The sequence below is a fragment of the Aedes aegypti genome, chromosome 1 (genome assembly GCF_002204515.2).
Source record: "Aedes aegypti strain LVP_AGWG chromosome 1, AaegL5.0 Primary Assembly, whole genome shotgun sequence".
Lineage (NCBI taxonomy): Eukaryota > Metazoa > Arthropoda > Insecta > Diptera > Culicidae > Aedes > Aedes aegypti.
This window is the reverse complement of record NC_035107.1, coordinates 307,484,795-307,502,939: the sequence shown is the minus strand read 5'-3', so window position 1 is coordinate 307,502,939 and position 18,145 is coordinate 307,484,795. Positions and strand designations below refer to the sequence as shown.

General features: G+C 41.6%; 1 protein-coding gene across 2 annotated transcripts in view; it reads right to left on the bottom strand.

Moving 5' to 3' along the window:
• Nucleotides 1-8,347, bottom strand: part of LOC5565080 (leucine-rich repeat protein soc-2 homolog) — a 36,760-nt gene extending 28,413 nt beyond the window's left edge. Inside the window, exon 1 of one of the 2 annotated variants that reach the window (XM_021838473.1) lies at nucleotides 8,129-8,347. The gene's annotated coding sequence lies outside the window, so the exon portion shown is untranslated. Of the gene's footprint in view, nucleotides 1-2,954; nucleotides 3,113-8,128 lie in introns of those variants that run through there. The other variant, XM_021838474.1, reaches the window with a different exon arrangement.
• Nucleotides 8,348-18,145: the final 9,798 nt, after the last annotated feature.

Genomic DNA, 18,145 nt, shown 5'->3' with positions numbered 1-18,145 from the left:
ACCTTCAAGTAGACATGCTGTCACGATGAGAGGGGTTCCAATAAATTGGTCAGATGAAGTTAAGTATCTAGGGCTCATGCTAGATAAGAATTTAACTTTCAAAAATCACATTGAGGGCATTTAAGTCAAATGTAACGAATATGTAAAATGTCTATCCCCTTATTAAACTTGGTCTTAAGAACATGCTTTTGATATTCAAACAAATTTTCAGACCAGCCATGTTGTATGCTGTACCAATATGGATTAGCTTTGTAATACCAGAAAGAAAGCTCTGCAAAGAATTTAAAAAAAAATAGAAAATGATTCTGAAGCTTCCTCCCTGGTATAGTACCAATGAGTTACATAGAATATCCCATGTTGAAACATTGGAACAAATGTCGAATAAAATAATTAATAATTTCAGGCAAAAATCGTTACAATCTTCTATAGGGCACTTGCAGCCTTTGTTAAGTGTGCCCAACGGCCCCCTTTGATATTGCTGGGAAACGTTTCGTAACGTGTTTTCCGTTTCAAACCGTTACCCAGCAAAATCAAAGGGGGCCGTTGGGCACACTTTTGTTTGCTGCAAGCGCCCTATTGCCACGATTGATGTGTTATATATTTAGGTTAAGTTAGGTTAAGTAAATTATAATTTCCCTTATAAGCAGGTGAAATCAACTAACCTGTAAAAAATCTGAACTACTACGGCAAATGAAATGTAATATGTTGTTAACAAAATGTTAATCAAATTTTGTTTACAGACAATGAACAATTTCGCTACACATTCATCCACTCTATGTTCATCCGGTTAATATTCTTTCACTGGATATTGGTCCGGATGTGAGTTTATGTGAACACGGCCCGCATTTAGAACGGAAACGAAAAAGAAAATTGACAATGCAAGAAGACCGTGGATAAGTCCATTGGACCTCCAAAATCTTATCGGCACTGGTTCAGGCTTGGGTTCCACTACTTCCTTAGCTTCCTACATACTTCTTCTGATTCAATGCTTTCTGTTTCTAAAACCTCGATCTCCAAAAGTTTCGTTTGTTTTTCCTTATCCATCGTCGTAATCACCTTCACCACTCCAGCATAGATTCTTTCTTCGTCCACAATAGAACGATGGATCTTTTTCCAGGGACAGACGCTCATTTTGGGCTCTCGTACAACACGTTTCACTTCTTCGTACTTTCCTAGCACCAGCGATATTTCCTTATCGGGTAGCTCCGGTGGCAGTTCACACACTGGAACGTATTGGAAATTTCCCTCCACGTCTGATGTTTTCACCATCACTGTTGTACCATTCGCATATTCAAAGCGAATCGGATGCCCATTGTTCTCCAACGCTTGCTTGAACGCTGTTTGACTCCTAAATTTCAGGTAAACGCTGTGATTTTTTGCTCGTCTATACAGCGTATCCATTTCGACTATTCTGACATCTAAAAATTTCTTCATATGAATTGAGACAGGGCTTTAGGACCCTGTTGAATTATTCTCGACGTATTTTGGACTATACATGACCATGTGAGCATTTTTATCTCATAGAGCTACATTTTGGCATGTTCATTGACTTAGCTGTGCAATTGATGGGGATTAAAACCAAAAATCGCTTCCTTAGAGGGTCCAAAATACGACCGTTACCGTATCAGGGCTTGAAGGTCAACGTAAATAGTAGTTTACGTGACAAGTTGCAAAATGACCTCTAGGTTTGCTATTCGGGAATTCGTAATTGTTGTACTTGTAAGTCTGATCTACCACAAAACGTTCGATGAATTATATCCACCGAAAATCCGAAGTCTTTCGTCATGTAACTATTTAAATCTCTCACTAACAAAAATACCTTCCCGTGACAACCGTGGAGATTCAGATTCACACTCTTCTCCTTTTTTTTCGATAATTGCAAAGATGCTGTTATTGAAGGTTGGAGCCATCTAAAGTAGCTACTAAGCATTGTATGTTGTTCTCATGTCAATTTGATTGATCTTTGTCAATCAGTGCCTAGTAACTACGAATTATTCGATTATTCTCATAATTAATTGTTTGACGATGCACATTTATAGAACAACCTAAAACCAATTACGCTACTGCGGAAATCTTCATCGTAGAAGTAACTACACTTTTTTCACTTATTTCACTCAGAAACATAGATTTTGTAGCGTCATAAAATGACTCATACGTTAGCAAACAACACATTTCCAGTAATCTGTGTAAATAGTTCTAAGAGTGTTATAATTTCTATTTGGGAATGTCCATAGAGATAACTTCACTCCAGATGAACAGATGGCGATCCTTTCAAAATTATAGGGAAATAGCCATTACCGAGACACAACGCAAAAGTGATCTGTTTTGCGTGTCATAGATAATAAACGTACACTTCGTTCTCGTACTCGCGTTCAATTAGTGGCCTCGAGATAAATTTCTCCAATCAGTGCCGTATGAATATGGGGGTCTCTTCTTGCTCGATGCTCTTCCCGACATCAACCCACCCCGCCCGAAGATCCCCGTTCTTTTTTCCATTTGCATTTGCATCCACACAAAAGTCAAGGAGAATCGAGTTCACACAGATAGTGAGCAAAGGCCAAGGTGGAATGTCGTTTTGGCATCGATCACCGGGAAAAGACCTTCGCCACCAGTGCTGAAGCAGCTATCCCAGCCAGTCGCGGCTACTATCATGGCCAACTCGATGCTACTCCTCGATATATTTCAGCCTAGCAAGAGTCCCGTGTATCGGATTGCTATGATGATAGCTGTCAAAAAATCGGGAGAGGAAAATTTTTATTCCAACCTTTGGCTCCTCTATTCACTCACGGTCGCCTTCTTCGTCGTCATTTTCAGCTCTGCATGTAAAAAGGAGGGTTCATCATCACCAATTTGAGGAAAATTACAACTAGCTACTAGGACCGAATTTCGATCGCTGGATTCGTTTTCCACCTTCAGCACTAGCTCAACAATCAACGGCAATGGTGAATGCTTACATTTTCACGAGTCTTCAGATCTTCAGATGAGATTTTCTTCACACTAATCTGGCAGTCAATTGATTCCTTTGAACCAGACACTGGGGAAGTTAGAACCGTACGTCGTTTTCCCGTATGCCTTTCGCGACTGTGATACTATGACTGCTGGCAGGAAAGCAGATAATACCTAAAATGCAAGTACGGATACTTTTTTTTTTGACGGAGAGTCGCTCCCACAATCTCTCTCTCTCAAGTTCCATCTTTCGCTCTACATATAGCAGATGTTGATGAGAGGCGCTCCAATTGATGCTCTCACATCGTTTGTTTGTAGGCAGACATGTTTTGCCATTGAAGCATCAACAATATAATCGCTATATGTTTTCGGTTGTATGCCCATAGTAGTTTTGTTGTATTTTGTTGTTTTCTATGCTAGCGTAGTTAAGGTGAAATGGTACAGAATCCAGTTTCAAGGTTTTTGGCTTATTCCATTTGATGAGCTTTGATGGTCTTTCAACATTTCTCGTTTCAAATTCTCTGTCGGCTATCTTCATGACATCGGCGAAACAAACAAAATGACTGGGTCCTGTAGAAGTCATACCCAGTCCGTTATCCTCCTATATGTTTCGCAATATATAATCATCTATCAACTGATATCACGAAAATCTGCTTCCTTAGTTTCTTCAATTTCGTCAGGTATTCCAATTCCATTTATGGACTAGAACGTCTCATGATCCTCGATGATCTTCTTTTCTACGTCATTATGATTGATTCCGTCTTATCAGGCCTGGCGTTTTTCCGGGTTCTTGAATGTTGGATGATGTTCCATTATAGCGATACAACTCTTGACTGGGATATTAGATACCTGGAATTGCTACTAAACTCGTTTGTTGCATCAACTAACGGATGGTCATCTTGAGACATCTAAGCATTGTGCATGGACTAGATAATTTGGTAGTATCCAACAGCTCTAGGACATATCGTAGCGTTGCTACCATAACCGGTAAGTCATATGTGTAGATTAGCTTTGTCGACGTAATTCATTTCTTATTCCGCGGATATCTATACTATGATCAGATCCTTCCTCATCCGTTTCGATGCTCCGGGGTTTTGGAAGACTTCTGATTATCTCACAATGAATCCAAGTTCGTCTATCACTTTATCACTTATTGTTTCCGCACACTATGAAAGAAAGGTTTTTTTCCTTACTTTTATTTGTTAGGCACTCCGTGCACTTGTCCACTACTATGCCGAGTATCATATACAGAATCTATTTATATCCTAGTTCTTATAGCTATTTCTCTCATACCGAGCAGGTAGAGGAGAGTGCTGCCAAACACACATTAAAGACCTCCATGTCCCTTGCAGTTGACCAAAATTTTATGGCTCATAAGGTAATCTAGAATATCGTGAAAAGTGTACTGCGATCTGTCAACTTGGGTATCTTTGGCACTACCGAGGGACCAATTGCAGTACTAGAAGTGGTACCCAATCTGAGCCCGAGTGGGACGGACCTTGTGCTGCCGTTGATCCAATCCATATCCATATCGAAGTCCATTGGTGTGCGGTGGTTCATTTTGCCATGTTTCCGTGTCGTGTGAGGCAACAGTCTACAAAGAGGGTCAGTGTGTCGATACTGACGGAGGATGGATGTGTTCCCCAATACACAGTCCTTCGTGCGGCGTCTTCTGGTGGCTGGACGGAGTTTTTGTGTGTGTGGGGGGGGATCGAATCCATGACCTTCCGCTGACGAAGCGAAAGCGTAACCTCGAGGCTACGGGACCCCCCTAAGAACGGCTTTGTCAAAGGGTTAATAAGCATATCTTTTAACAGACAGTACTGTAAATCTATTTGATGTTGCTGGTGAAGGTCTTGTTCTTTAATTTGGTCTCGATGAGCTTCGTCTATCGATCTATTTAAGAATTTTATGCAGCACTGATGTCTTCATAGACGGCGACGGTAGTAGAAGATATTCCGATGTCCTCCAACAAACGCTTAGTTCAGATGAGTTCTTGTCATATTTCTGATGGTACGACAAAATCCGCTTCGGTTGAGCTTAGAGGCATACTTTCTGGAACTGCACTGATTTACGCCTCCTCCGAATAAAATTTAATGACTCGGTGGTTGCCGGCCAAGTGGCCTTAGCATACATCGCGAGACCGCAAATTGAAGTAATTCGTCGCTCCTAAATAGGTGCCTCAAAACTAGCTTGGCTATATTCCATTCTAGCTGATTCAGAAAACTGTATTGTTGTGCCAAGCTTGTAGTGCTCATTGTAATGCTCGATTGCAAGCCTCTGAATAGGCTCAAATGTCAGCTGGTTCGGCATTTCCTAAACTATGCCTTCGAACATGCTTTTGGATGTTGATTTGTTTCGAACTCATCTTCAATGTGTTCTATTTACATCCCACGGAAATGCCGGACGTCGCCAAGATTACGGGCTGCCTCAAAATCGACCGGGATCCTGTTGCTTTTCGGGCACTTGGTCCCCCAATAACTCAGAAGGTTACAAGTTTCGAATTCAAATCCCAACAGTTCACGCAGACCCTTCTCGAAACCCATATCATCTAATCGCTGAGCCAGTGCGATTTATTTAGTAGTGAAACTGTTTGCCTATGATGTGGTCAAGGGGCTCGGTAGCTTAGTAGCACACGCCTAGCATACAAGTGTCGTGGGTTCGAATCCCACTTAAGCAAGTGGATTTTTTTTCGTACTTTCAGTCATAATCTATCTATCTTTACCACGCGTAATAAACCTATGAATATTTTTTCCTCCCACAAAATCTAAGCTATTAAGGAGCGGAGAATGCTTCTGCCGTTTTGCAGTGTGGAGAGATTTACAAACTGAACAACAATCGTCTCATACTTTATTGATTTAAAGTGAAGATGATTCGAAGCCAAACTTCAGTTTTTTAAGAGCACAAATCTATAGAATCAAAAATCCGTTTAAGCTTTCAGCTCCAATGGGTGTTCAGTCATCCAGATTACAGGGTGTCCGCAAATTATCTGTACAAACTTTAAAGACATGGCTCTATACAATCAAGCATAATAAATTCAATATTCTTGCATGGTTTCAAAAATTGGCTTATTATATTCTTAAGAAGAAAGTTTGACACATTTGCGATTTCAAATAACTGCACAACTAACCCAAATGTATTGAGGTGTCTTAAAGGGAGCTGTTTTCCGAGCTTTATGATAGAAGAGAAATGTCCATACAACTCACTGGATTTGAACCGTACAATTCTCGCATAACTTATGATCTCGCCCTAAAAGCCATTGGTAACCACGAGTGTAGCTCGTTGTTTTTGAGCATTTAAATGGATTTACACATTATTTAACAACGTTATACTGAAGAAAGGATCATTCTCGATCTACCAGTGGTGTTGGTTTAGTTGCTTATTCATTCATTTGCCCAGAAACAACGAGCTACACACGTAGTTACCAATGGCTTTTAGGGCGTTATCCCAGATTATGCGAGAATTTTCTATTTCAAGTCTAACTTGAAGCCACTAACCTGTAGATTACTTCAAATTATAATAGGGCTTTTGGATTCATCTCTTTTAGGTTTTAGAGATAACACATCTCCAGTATGACTAGTGGCCCTCAGGAAAAACGTCTCCGAAAAATTTAAATTTGCCTATCTCAGTAACAAGCAATTATTTCGAAATTTTTTAAAGTTGTATTTTGTGTTAACATATACAGTGCTGTTCTGAATAAAGCAGCGCATGTCGATTTTCATACAAAATGCTCAACTTTGACATGCTGTAGTTTTGTTCCCTTTCAAGCAATCGAGCTGAGATTTTCTCCACAGAACTACAAATATGATCAATTTTGTAACTACAAAATTTCAGTTTTTTCTGAGTCCCTGCCGAAAAGTGAGACACTAGGTGAAATTTTTCGAAAAAATAGCAGTTTTTCATTTTAAAATTTTTCTTCTACAAATATTTTAAACATTTTCGGTTTAGGTGAAGGTTTGATAAGTAGGAGGAAACTGTTTCAATGGTAAGTGATATACAATTTAAAACTATAATGTCAAGCCGAAATTCAAATTTTTAAAACTGCTATTTTTTCGAACAATTTCACCTAGTATCTCACTTTCCGGCAGGGGCTTAGAAAATTTTGAAATTTTGTGTTTACAAAATTGGGCATATTTGTAGTTCTTTGGAGAAAATTTCAACTCGATTGCTTGAAAGGGAACAAAACTGCAGCATGTCAAAGTTGAGCATTTTGTATGAAAATCGGCATGCGCTGCTATTATTCAGAACAGCACTGTAGATATATTATAAAAGGTACATGGACATTGATTTTACATTGTTTTCAATGCGAGATCATCTTTCCAATATTTGGCTGTTCGGATAATTTGCGGACACCCTGTAGTGCTCTTGAAAATTTGAAGTTTGCCTTCGGTTCATTTTCACTTTAATAAATATTTTCAGCAAAAGCGATGAGACAAGGAAATCCTAATAAATTTGTAGCATAAACAACTCTTCCAATATACAGCCCATTCTCCTTTACTCAATATTCTGTATCTCGATATCGAGTTAAGTGTATAGCTTCTTATATTGGAAATTATTAATACTGAAATTTAGCTTTCAATGCATAGACTTCATGGTCCTTTTCAACAAGTAAAAAAGAATCGTTCAGTTAATCCTGGACACGGAGATAAATTATTGCAAAGTCACTTTATGTGACACATAATCCTTTATAATAGTCAAAAATAATTATTTTGTCAATTTCGATAAAATGATTTCTGACCGCTTAGTAGAACAAAATTAATGGAACCTCTGTGCTATAATTCATAATCATATTTTCTTATATGTGAGCGTTGGTTGATTCATAGCTGCTAATGACCTAAATACAAATCGAGAATAAATAAACACACTGCCTGTTTGCCATTGTTCATATAAAGTAAATTGCAATGAGTCAATTTGAACTTCGACGATATTACCTTACCGTTCGGATCTATGTACTTTGATCTTGAGGTAGAGTGTGTGTGGCAAATGAGAGAGAATTTGCGAAACCTCTTCTGCGAGCAGCAAAAGCTCGCTCTTTGTTCACACATACCACTCCACCGAATCGGCTCTCGCGACCCCCAACCAAGAGAAAAACAGAAAATTTTGTACAAATTCCTACAGCCTCTTTTGGCCCTCCCCAGCCATTACAAAAGGATTTGCAAAGCCACCATCCAACCCATATTACCGATTGTTTTCTTTCCGTCCACCAAAGCTAACAGGCAAACGGAACTGCCCTTTCACTAGTTTTTCCACTTTTTGCACCGATATCCAATCACTCACTGCTAAAATGTTTGCGACTTCACCACAGCACAGCAGCAAGAAGCACAACACCGCACAAACGAAGTCTACGCGAGTCTCATCAAAACCTTCTCACACTGAACTGAAATGACTCACCGAAACCCGAGACGAAAAACAACGACTCAAAAAAGCTTCGAATGTTTTTCCTGCACGCTGAACTCTGATCACACATGCAATAATTTTGTACTAAAACATGGATGGAGAAGCTTTTGGTAAAGTGTTGTCGGTGTGACTACAAAAAAAAATCAGTAAAATACCGTGATGAATCAAAATCCGGACGGTACCAATATCCGGACACTCTGAGAAAATTTGATAATTAAAGGCAAACCTGAATCACAGACAAACAGACGTCACACTCTCATCATTGTCCATCGACCACCTTTTTAACGGTCGTTTCAAAAATACGGTAGGTGGTCAATCCGCCGCTCGCGGCGCTCTCATCGTTTTTGTTCGTGTTTGACGTTTACACACTACCGCCATCTGTTGGCCCGTCGGCCAAACACACCGATTTTAGCATTGGGCGTACATATCCTCGTGACTATGATTTTGATCGAAATTTGTTCTAAGTGTTACGTCTGTTTGTCTGTGCCTGAATGTTAGAATGTTTATTAATAATTAATACTTTTACTATGAAAACAGCTGATCATTTTACATTCATTTATAATCTAGTTACCATTGCCAAATAACACAAACAAAAAAGTTGCTCCTGTTGAACGTCTTTTCGTCGCGGTCCAAATGATTTTGGTTATAGAGTTGACAGGCGCACCCTCAACGATTATCAGCTAAAATACGTGAAAAATGTGTTAATTATGTAGTGATTGTAACATAATTGTGCATAATGTTGTTGTTGAACAGTTCAGTGACACCACATCGCAGATATACGGGATAAATACACGTTTGAAATAGTGAAAACAGGCTGTCCGGGATTGAAGCCAAGTGTTCTTAAATCCGGACGTTGAATTGTAAATGTATATTTGGCGTTCTAATATATTTTCCAAGTACAACCAAAAGAAAACTTTGAACATTATCGAAACATTTAAATAAGAGTGCAGAACAATGAGGTGCATCGTTTTATGCAGAAGAAAATTAATAATTAGTGATGATTTGGGTCGAACCGACTTTAGTTCAGGTAACGAATAACAAAATTTGATAAATTTGTATGTTTATACCACTAAAAAACATAAGCTTCCCACATATCTGTTCAAATCGAGATATATCTGGTGTAGTTAAAAAGTTTAACACAGTTTAATTTGATAATTCCATGTTAAATTATAGCTGTCCGGATTTTGATTCAAAAGTGTCCGGATTTATCGACAATAGACTGGCCCTTAAACAAAAAAGTTGTAAAACTCAACGGGGCACCTCCTTGATATGAGCCTTAGGGTAAGAAAAACGCTCTCTCAAAATTTCAGCTCAATTGGTTGCTCCACCAGCTGGCGCATTCGATTTGAAGTTTGTATGGGATATTCGTCTCAAATATATTGAAAATTGATCCTATGTCACTGTTTCGTTCCGTATACTAATTGTTCGCGTTCAAATAAGCCCAGAATGACAAATTCACTAGATGATACCCTAATGAACATAATTGCAGAAGGTTGAATCTGGATTTAATCTAATTTTCATGACTCTTTCAGTTGTTGAAAGTTAGGCTTAGATCAGCACTCCCGTACAGTCACTTACATGCATGCGACATGTGCTTCAGCTCGCCCAGCGTCATAGGTGGCTATGATGCGCTTGGTGGCTACCTCCAAGCTATGTTGAAGAAATACAAACAGTATTGCATGATATACTTCAGATGGTTAAAACACCAACTTTATTAATTTTGATCATGGTACAATCTTCTACAATATTTTTCGCTATTACATCAAGTAGTGTTTTTGACATTCTGGGTCCAATTGAAAGCGATCATCAATTTTCCTGAACCAAACAGTAGATGATGTGCTCACAGACAAACAGACGTAACACTTAGAACAAATCTTAATCAAAATCATAGTCACGAAGACATGTACGCCCAATGCTATAATCGGTGTGTTTGGCCGACGGGCCAACAGATGGCGGTAGTGTGTAAACGTCAAACACAAACAAAAACGATACGAGCGCTGCGGGTGGCGGATCGGCCATCTACCATATTTTTGAATCGACCGTTAAAAAGGTGGTCGATGGACAACGATGAGAGTGTGACGTCTGTTTGTCTGTGATGTGCTGTTGCTCATATGTTTGAGCTGAAAATCCCATATTAACTTCAATTCAAATGCGCCAGCTCATGGAACGACCAAATGAGCTGAATTTTTCAGAACGGCTTCCTCTAACCCCAAGAAATAATCCTGGGGGGGTGCCCCGTGGAATCATACAACTTTATTTTTCTCCCATACTGAGCTGGGCCAGTCTAATCGACATGCTTGGCTCAGGTGTCCGGATTTAAAGACAAGAAATGCTTCATTATATTTACTATTTCTATAGCAAAATCTCAAATTTCTTCGAAAAATGTATCATGTTTACTAAGATAAAACATTGAACTGCTCGTTATGTAAAAAGACTTTGCTTAAATCCATAATAAATATATTCAAAATGGACTGTAAACATTTCTTCCGTCTTAAGTGTCCGGGTATTGATGTATCACGGTATGCCAAAAAGTTGCATTGGATATTTAGCAACAGGATTGCTGCGATTATTTACAGAGGTACATACACGCTAACATAAAAGTACCCTTTAAATGGGTTTCTTGTACCCATTTTTATCGTCAGTATGGAGTTGTCAAAAAAGAATATTTTCCAATGACATAAAAAAGGGTACTTTAGCCTCATTATGAAGTTCCATACCTGGCAGCAATAATGAGTAAATAGTACACATGCTTGTTCGCAAAGTAAAAGTGCAGTTTTTTCTATTTTAATTTATGTCGTTCAAAGTGAAGTGAGAATTAAATTAAATTAAATTTACGAACTTCTCAACACGTAAATAATGTTGGTAGATAAGTCTATGTCCACTAAATCTAATGATCTAAACAATTACTTATCTCGTTGCAGATTTCTGGATGACCACGACGATAATTGGGTCCTAAAATGTTTAATGAATTCTCGTTTTTATTCAATAATACGAAAGAGCATGTTCTTGCAACTACTTTAGCAAGTTTTCCCGCTCAAATAACGGCTATATCATTTTTTAACTTCAATTTTAAAAATGGTTCCAAATATCAACCTTGACACTTGTGATCTTGTTTGACATTCACTTTTTCGACAAAAATGCCACAGGGCATATAGTTTTAACACTGGGGTTGTTCCTATCTGACATTTCGGAAGGGACACGGAAAACAAAATATACCCAAAATTCGAGTTTAAACCAAGGGGTGTGACAAAATCTCAAAAATCATAAAAAAAATGTTTTTTTGTACTTAAACCAATGAAAATCATTTAAATATTGAGTAAACATGTGTTTCTGCCCTAAACTTAAGCGTTTGGTAATAAAATTGAGACAGGGCTTTAGGACCCTATTTGCTGTTTCGAGTTCTTCGCCCGCTGCAGCGATTCCCGTGGTGGATGATCACCTAGATGCAGAGATTTTATTTTAGTTTGTTAGGTAGCTTCGGTCGAGACGTCGGTGGAACAAATTTATCGATCGAATGAATTGCATGATATATAAGAAAGCAATGCTATATGTTGTAAACAAGGTCATTTATTTCTGATTTTGTATTTTGTGATGTATTTTTATCATTAACCTCAATCTCCAGCATCGCTCATAATGGGGTTTAATTACCCATTTTCCAGCTAGGGACCAAGAGTGAAAAATACCCTTTATCTGAAGTTACAGTTATCGCTCAGCTTCTGAGACGCACAGGCGTGTTAACGATTGCGCTCCTCATTAGTGAAGCACTTTTTTCAGATCGTTCAATCGATATTTTTGTGTTGTGCCGCGTCGCGGGTATGGTCGCGATGAGGCGGGAAAACACTTTTCGAATAGACTATTCGTGCTTCCCAGTGAAGCCGTCTTTCGAAAAAGTGCACGGATTCTGCCGTTCAGTGCTTGGGCTGAAGAAAGAAGACGTCGAAAGACTACAGTGTCACAAGGGCGAACAATGTGCATTCGTCAAGGTCAGCGACCTGACGCTTGCACAAAAAATAGTGGACGAACATGATGCCCGTCATGAAGTGGAGTTAAACGGGAAGAAGCACAAGCTTCGTATCACCATGGAAGATGGTAGTGTGGAAGTGAAGATTCACGATCTGCCCGAAAACGTTCCCGAAGAAAAGATCGTCGAGTTCTTGTGCGCGTTCGGCGAAGTGATCGCCATCCGAGAGCTAACGTGGGGAGAGGGCTACGAGTTTGCTGGTATACCACTCGGCATATGGTCGGCCCGTATGTTGGTACAAAAAAATATTGACTCGTGGGTCACCATTGACGGGCAGCAGGCATTTATTGTCTACAAAGGGCAGCTGCAGTCGTGCAAATACTGCAAAGAGCAGGCACACACTGGCATTTCTTGTGTCCAAAACAAGAAACTGCTGGTGCAAAAGAGCTATGCAAACGTAGCGAAACAAACTGGATCAACACGACCACCGCCGAAAAAACAGCTGGCACGAAACCAGCAAGCGCAAAACCGATCGGGCCGAAACCTCCCGTTCTCCCAACAGCAACGTCGGATGCCTTTCCCGAGCTTCCGAAATCTTCGAGCCAGCCCGAACAGCCTGCCTCGACTTCTAAATCCGATGCTAGGTTCGATTTGACAACTTCCCCCCGCCCGCAAACCCAACGCGTGCATGGATCGTCGTCGTCGCTCCGAGCACCTCATGTCGAAGAGTCACCAAAAGCCAGCATTGTTTTGGTTGACTGCTTCAAAAAGCCGACAAATGCGATGCGATCGCAGAGCAAGAGCGGCAATGGCAACGAAACCGACGATTCATCCACTTCCACGAATAGCAGACGAAGCGCGCGAGGCCGACCACCCGGCAAAAAGCCCCGTCGGGAAGATGGTGACGACGAACAGGATGAAGACTATCATCCATAAATGGCTCTCTCGTCCTATAACATCTCGTCCATCAACATCGGCACGATAACCAACCCCACGAAACTCAACGCGCTACGTAACTTCATCAGCAGCCAGAGCCTCGATATTGTGTGTCTGCAAGAGGTGGAAAACGACCAGCTCTCCTTGCCTGGCTTCGTCGTATACACCAATGTAGACCACGCGAGAAGAGGTACGGCCGTTGCGGTGAAGGAACACATCCAAGTCTCTCACGTCGAGAAGAGTTTGGATAGCCGATTACTTGCGCTGCGAGTGCAAGACACGACCATCTGTAACATCTACGCTCCCTCCGGTTCTGCGCAACGTGCTGCTCGGGAGGAGTTCTTTAATGGAACTCTCGCCTATTACCTCCGTCATCGTACCGCACACGTCATTCTCGTTGGCGATTTCAACTGCGTATTGCGCGCATGCGACTCGACTAGTCCTAACGCAAGCCCTGCTCTCAAGACAGCCGTGCAACAGTTACAGCTGCATGATGTGTGGGAAAAACTGCGCTAACGTGACCCTGGCTTCACCTACGTCTGCCGAAACGCGCAATCGCGGCTCGATCGCGTTTACGTCAGCAATGGACTACGAGAAAATTTGCGAACTGCTCACACTCACGTGTGTTCGTTTACGGACCACAAAGCGCTAACCGTTCGACTATGCCTCCCCCAGCTCGGCCATGAGCCTGGGCGCGGTTTCTGGTCTTTGCGACCTCATCTTCTGACGGACGAAAACGTTGCGGAGTTCCAGTATAAGTGGCAATATTGGACCCGGCAGCGACGAAATTATGCGTCATGGATTGAGTGGTGGATCACGTACGCAAAGCCGAAAATTAAGAGTTTTTTTAGGTGGAAGTCTCGAGAATTTTTCGATGAATTCCACAATCAGCACCAACGACTTTATGCTGAGCTTCAGCTAGCGTACGATGGGTATTACCAGCATCCTGAAATGTTGCCCACGATAAACCGGCTAAAAGGGGAAATGTTGGCGTTGCAGAGAAAGTTTTCCCACATGTTTATGCGCATAAATGAAACGTACGTGGCGGGAGAACCGCTGTCGATCTTCCAGTTGGGGGAAAGGCGAAGAAAAAAGACCATCATCACCGAGCTCCACCGGGGTGAAAATGACATCATCAACGAGCCACAAGCGATCCAAGCAAATTTGTTTGACTTCTTCTCCCAGCTCTACTCGGAGGAAGCACCAAACAACAACGAGAACGGTTTTACCAGCGAGCGCGCAATCCCACCGAACGATCCGGTGAACGAAGCATGTATGGAGGAGATAACAACAGCAGAAATTTTGTCTGCTATCAAAACAAGCGCACCGAAGAAATCCCCGGGCTGCGATGGCATCCCACGAGAGTTTTATCTCCGAACGTTCGACGTCATCCATCGAGAACTGAACCTCTTGCTGAACGAAGCACTCACCGGCAATATTCCCCCCGCATTCGTGGAGGGAATCATCGTGTTGGTGAGGAAGAAAGGAGGCGACAACACAGCTCGGTCCTACCGACCCATATCGCTGCTCAACAGTGACTATAAGTTGCTATCCCGCATACTCAAAAACAGGCTAGAGGGTGTGATGAGAGCGCACGGCGTTTTGAGCGACGGACAGAAATGTTCGAACTCAGAGCGCAACATCTTCCAAGCAACACTCGCCCTCAAAGATCGTATTGCCAGTCTCCGTCATCACCGACGCGCCGGTAAACTCATAAGCTTTGATTTGGAGAATGCGTTCGATCGAGTCCGGCACTCCTTTCTCTTTGAGACCATGCGATCTCTCGGGTTCAACCAAGAACTCATCGCTCTTCTTTCTCGCATCGCCAGCCGCTCTTCTTCTCGGCTACTCGTCAATGGGCATCTCTCTCGCCCGCTCGAAATCCAGCGCTCGGTCCGACAGGGGGACCCTCTCTCCATGCACCTCTTCGTGCTGTACCTTCACCCACTGGTGCGCAAACTGGAGGAAGCGTGTGGTAATGATCTTCTCGTTGCGTATGCGGACGACATCAGCGTCATCGTGACGTCAGAGGCGCAAATCGAGGCGCTCAATGAAATTTTCACCCGTTTCGGGATTGCCGCCGGTGCGAAATTAAATTTGCGGAAGACGGTTGCGATCAACGTTGGGGTTTGCGAAGGCAACGAAATCAATACCCATTGGCTGCAAACTGTCAACACAGTCAAAATTTTGGGTGTTGTCTTCGCAAATTCTATACGGCTCATGACGACTCTCAACTGGAATACGCTGGTGGGAAAATTCTCGCAGCAAATGTGGTTGCAGTCACTTCGCACCTTAACAGTGCATCAAAAGGTAATCATGCTTAACACCTTTGGCACGTCAAAGTTATGGTACCTTTCGTCAGTGCTGCCTCCTTTGGGTGTACACACGGCGAAAATCACCTCCACAATGGGCAAATTCCTATGGAGAGGAATCATCGCACGCGTGCCAATGATGCAGTTGGCCCGCGAAAAAGAGCACGGAGGCTTAAATCTTCATTTGCCAGCATTGAAGTGCAAGTCTTTGGCAATCAACAGGCACATGCAAGAGATCGATTCCCTTCCCTACTATAGATCCCTTCTACACCACGAGAATCCCCGTCCAGCAATTCCCATAGATCATCCTGATATCAAATTAATCCTATCACATTTATCCCAAATTCCCCACCAAATCCAACAACACCCCTCCGCCGATCATATCCACAAGTTCTTCGTGCAACAAACAGAGGTGCCCAAGGTGGAGCGTAACAGTCCAGCGGCCGACTGGCCACGTGCGTGGCGAAATATCAACATGAAGCAGCTCTCGTCGCAGGAGCGAACGAAACTGTACCTGTTCGTGAACGAGAAACTTGAGCACCGAAAGCTACTGTATGCGATGCAGCGAGTGGCGGACGAAAATTGCGAACACTGTGGGAACCACATAGAAACGCTCCGGCACAAACTGTGTGACTGCACTCGCGTCGGCCCGGCCTGGACGGTCCTTCAGCGAAGATTAGCAGGGCTCATGAATGGTTGGAGAAGATTCACATTCGACGAACTTGCGAGACCTACACTGATAGGAATGAACAAAACGAAACGTATCGATATCTTGAAGCTTTTAGTGAAATACATCTGCCATGTTAATGAGAGTAACGATAGGATTGATGTTGATGCTTTGAACTTCTTGTTAGATTTGAAAAATTAAAATGTATATAGGTGTAAACGAACTTGACAAATAAAACCTAATTTTTAAAACCCAAAAAAAAAAAAAAAAAAAAAAAAAAAAAAAAAAAAAAAAAAAAAAAAAAAAAAAAAAAAAAAAAAAAAAAAAAAAGTTCAAAGTGAATACTCTTTAATGAGTAAATCGACTTTACTCTTTTAATGAGTTAAGCCACTTGTTGGAAATGGGTATGAAAGTACTCTTTAATGGGTACTTCCGAGTTAACGTGTAGGCCAGGGAAAGTGGTTCACCGGAGTGAATTTATAGCAGAGAAAAAGTAGATATTGTATGAGAATTGACAGGCAAATGAATGGCAAGTTTATCTACTTCTCCCAGGCTATCGACACGATGGAGACACCATCTTCTATGGTGACAGAGGGCTCGATTGGCTTGTCAGATAGATCGGGCCCACATCCTGTCTACTGCAAATCGCTGCAGTTGATATAGGGCATGTCCATTGCCTGACTTCTCCTGGCCTATGGTGTTGTAATCCTTACTCTTGAGATCTGGATAAATGAGCCATTTTATGAGACATAACAGTCTGAACCTCACGGTCCTTCCGGACACCATCCGGATTTCAAGAATTGCGACACCAGGAGGCATGTACGCCGTTCATAAGTACTGTGCAAATGGATAGGGCAAGAAACGGTCAAGGAATGATTCTGCTACCGAAATTACTTTTCATCCAGGAATTCCTCAATGGATTTTATCCATAAATTCTTCCAGCGTTTCACTCTAGAAGCATCTCCAAAGATTTCATAAATAAATACCTCCAATGATTCAATTAAGAAATTCCTCTGAGAATTTTCTCAAGAAATTCTTTTGGGGATTTTTCAGAGAATTTAAAACAGGAATTTTTCCGGGAAGCTCTTTGGAGATTGCACCAGGAATTTCTCCGGAGATTTCCTCCATGAAGTGCTCTGGAGATTTCAAGGATTCTTCATTTTCTTCGGGGATTTTCTCCAGGGATTTCTTTCAGGCGTTCATCCGGGGATTTACTGCAGGAATACCTCCGAGATTTTCAACAGGAATTTTTCCGGGGATTTGCTCCAGGAATTCCTTCCTATCTCCTTTAGAAATTTCTCCATGCATTTCGTCCAGAAATTCCTCCGGGGATTTCCTCTGGAGATTTCATCTAGAAATTCATTAAAAAGTTCCTTCGAGGATTTTCTCGAGAAATTCTTTCGGAGACTTTTTCAGAGAATTTATCCGAAGATTTCTTCCAGGAATATCTCTGGGGATTTGCCCCAGGAATTTTTCAGAGATTTCCTCCAGGAATTCCTCAGAGGATTTCCGATAGCAATTCCTCCGGGGATTTGGTCCAGGATTTTTTCTGGGGATCGTCCAGGAGTTCATTAAAAAATTCTTCTGAGGATTTTCGCCAGAAATTTTTTCGGGGATTTTTCAGAGAATTTTTCCAAAGACTTCCTTCAGGAATTTCGCTTGGGATTAAACCAGGGATTTTTTGCAGGAATTTCTCCCATAATTTCTGCAGGAATTCCTCCAGCGATTTTAAAGATTCCTCCGGCGATATCCCCAGAAAATCCTCCGGGAATTGTCTCCAGAAATCTATCAGGGGATTGTCAATAGCTATAATCCGGAGATTTCGTCCTGAAATTTCTCCGGGAATTCCGTCCAGTAATTCTTCCGGGGATTTCCTCCAGAAATTGTTCCGGAGATTTCCTCAGGAAGCAACTCCGAAGATTTTCT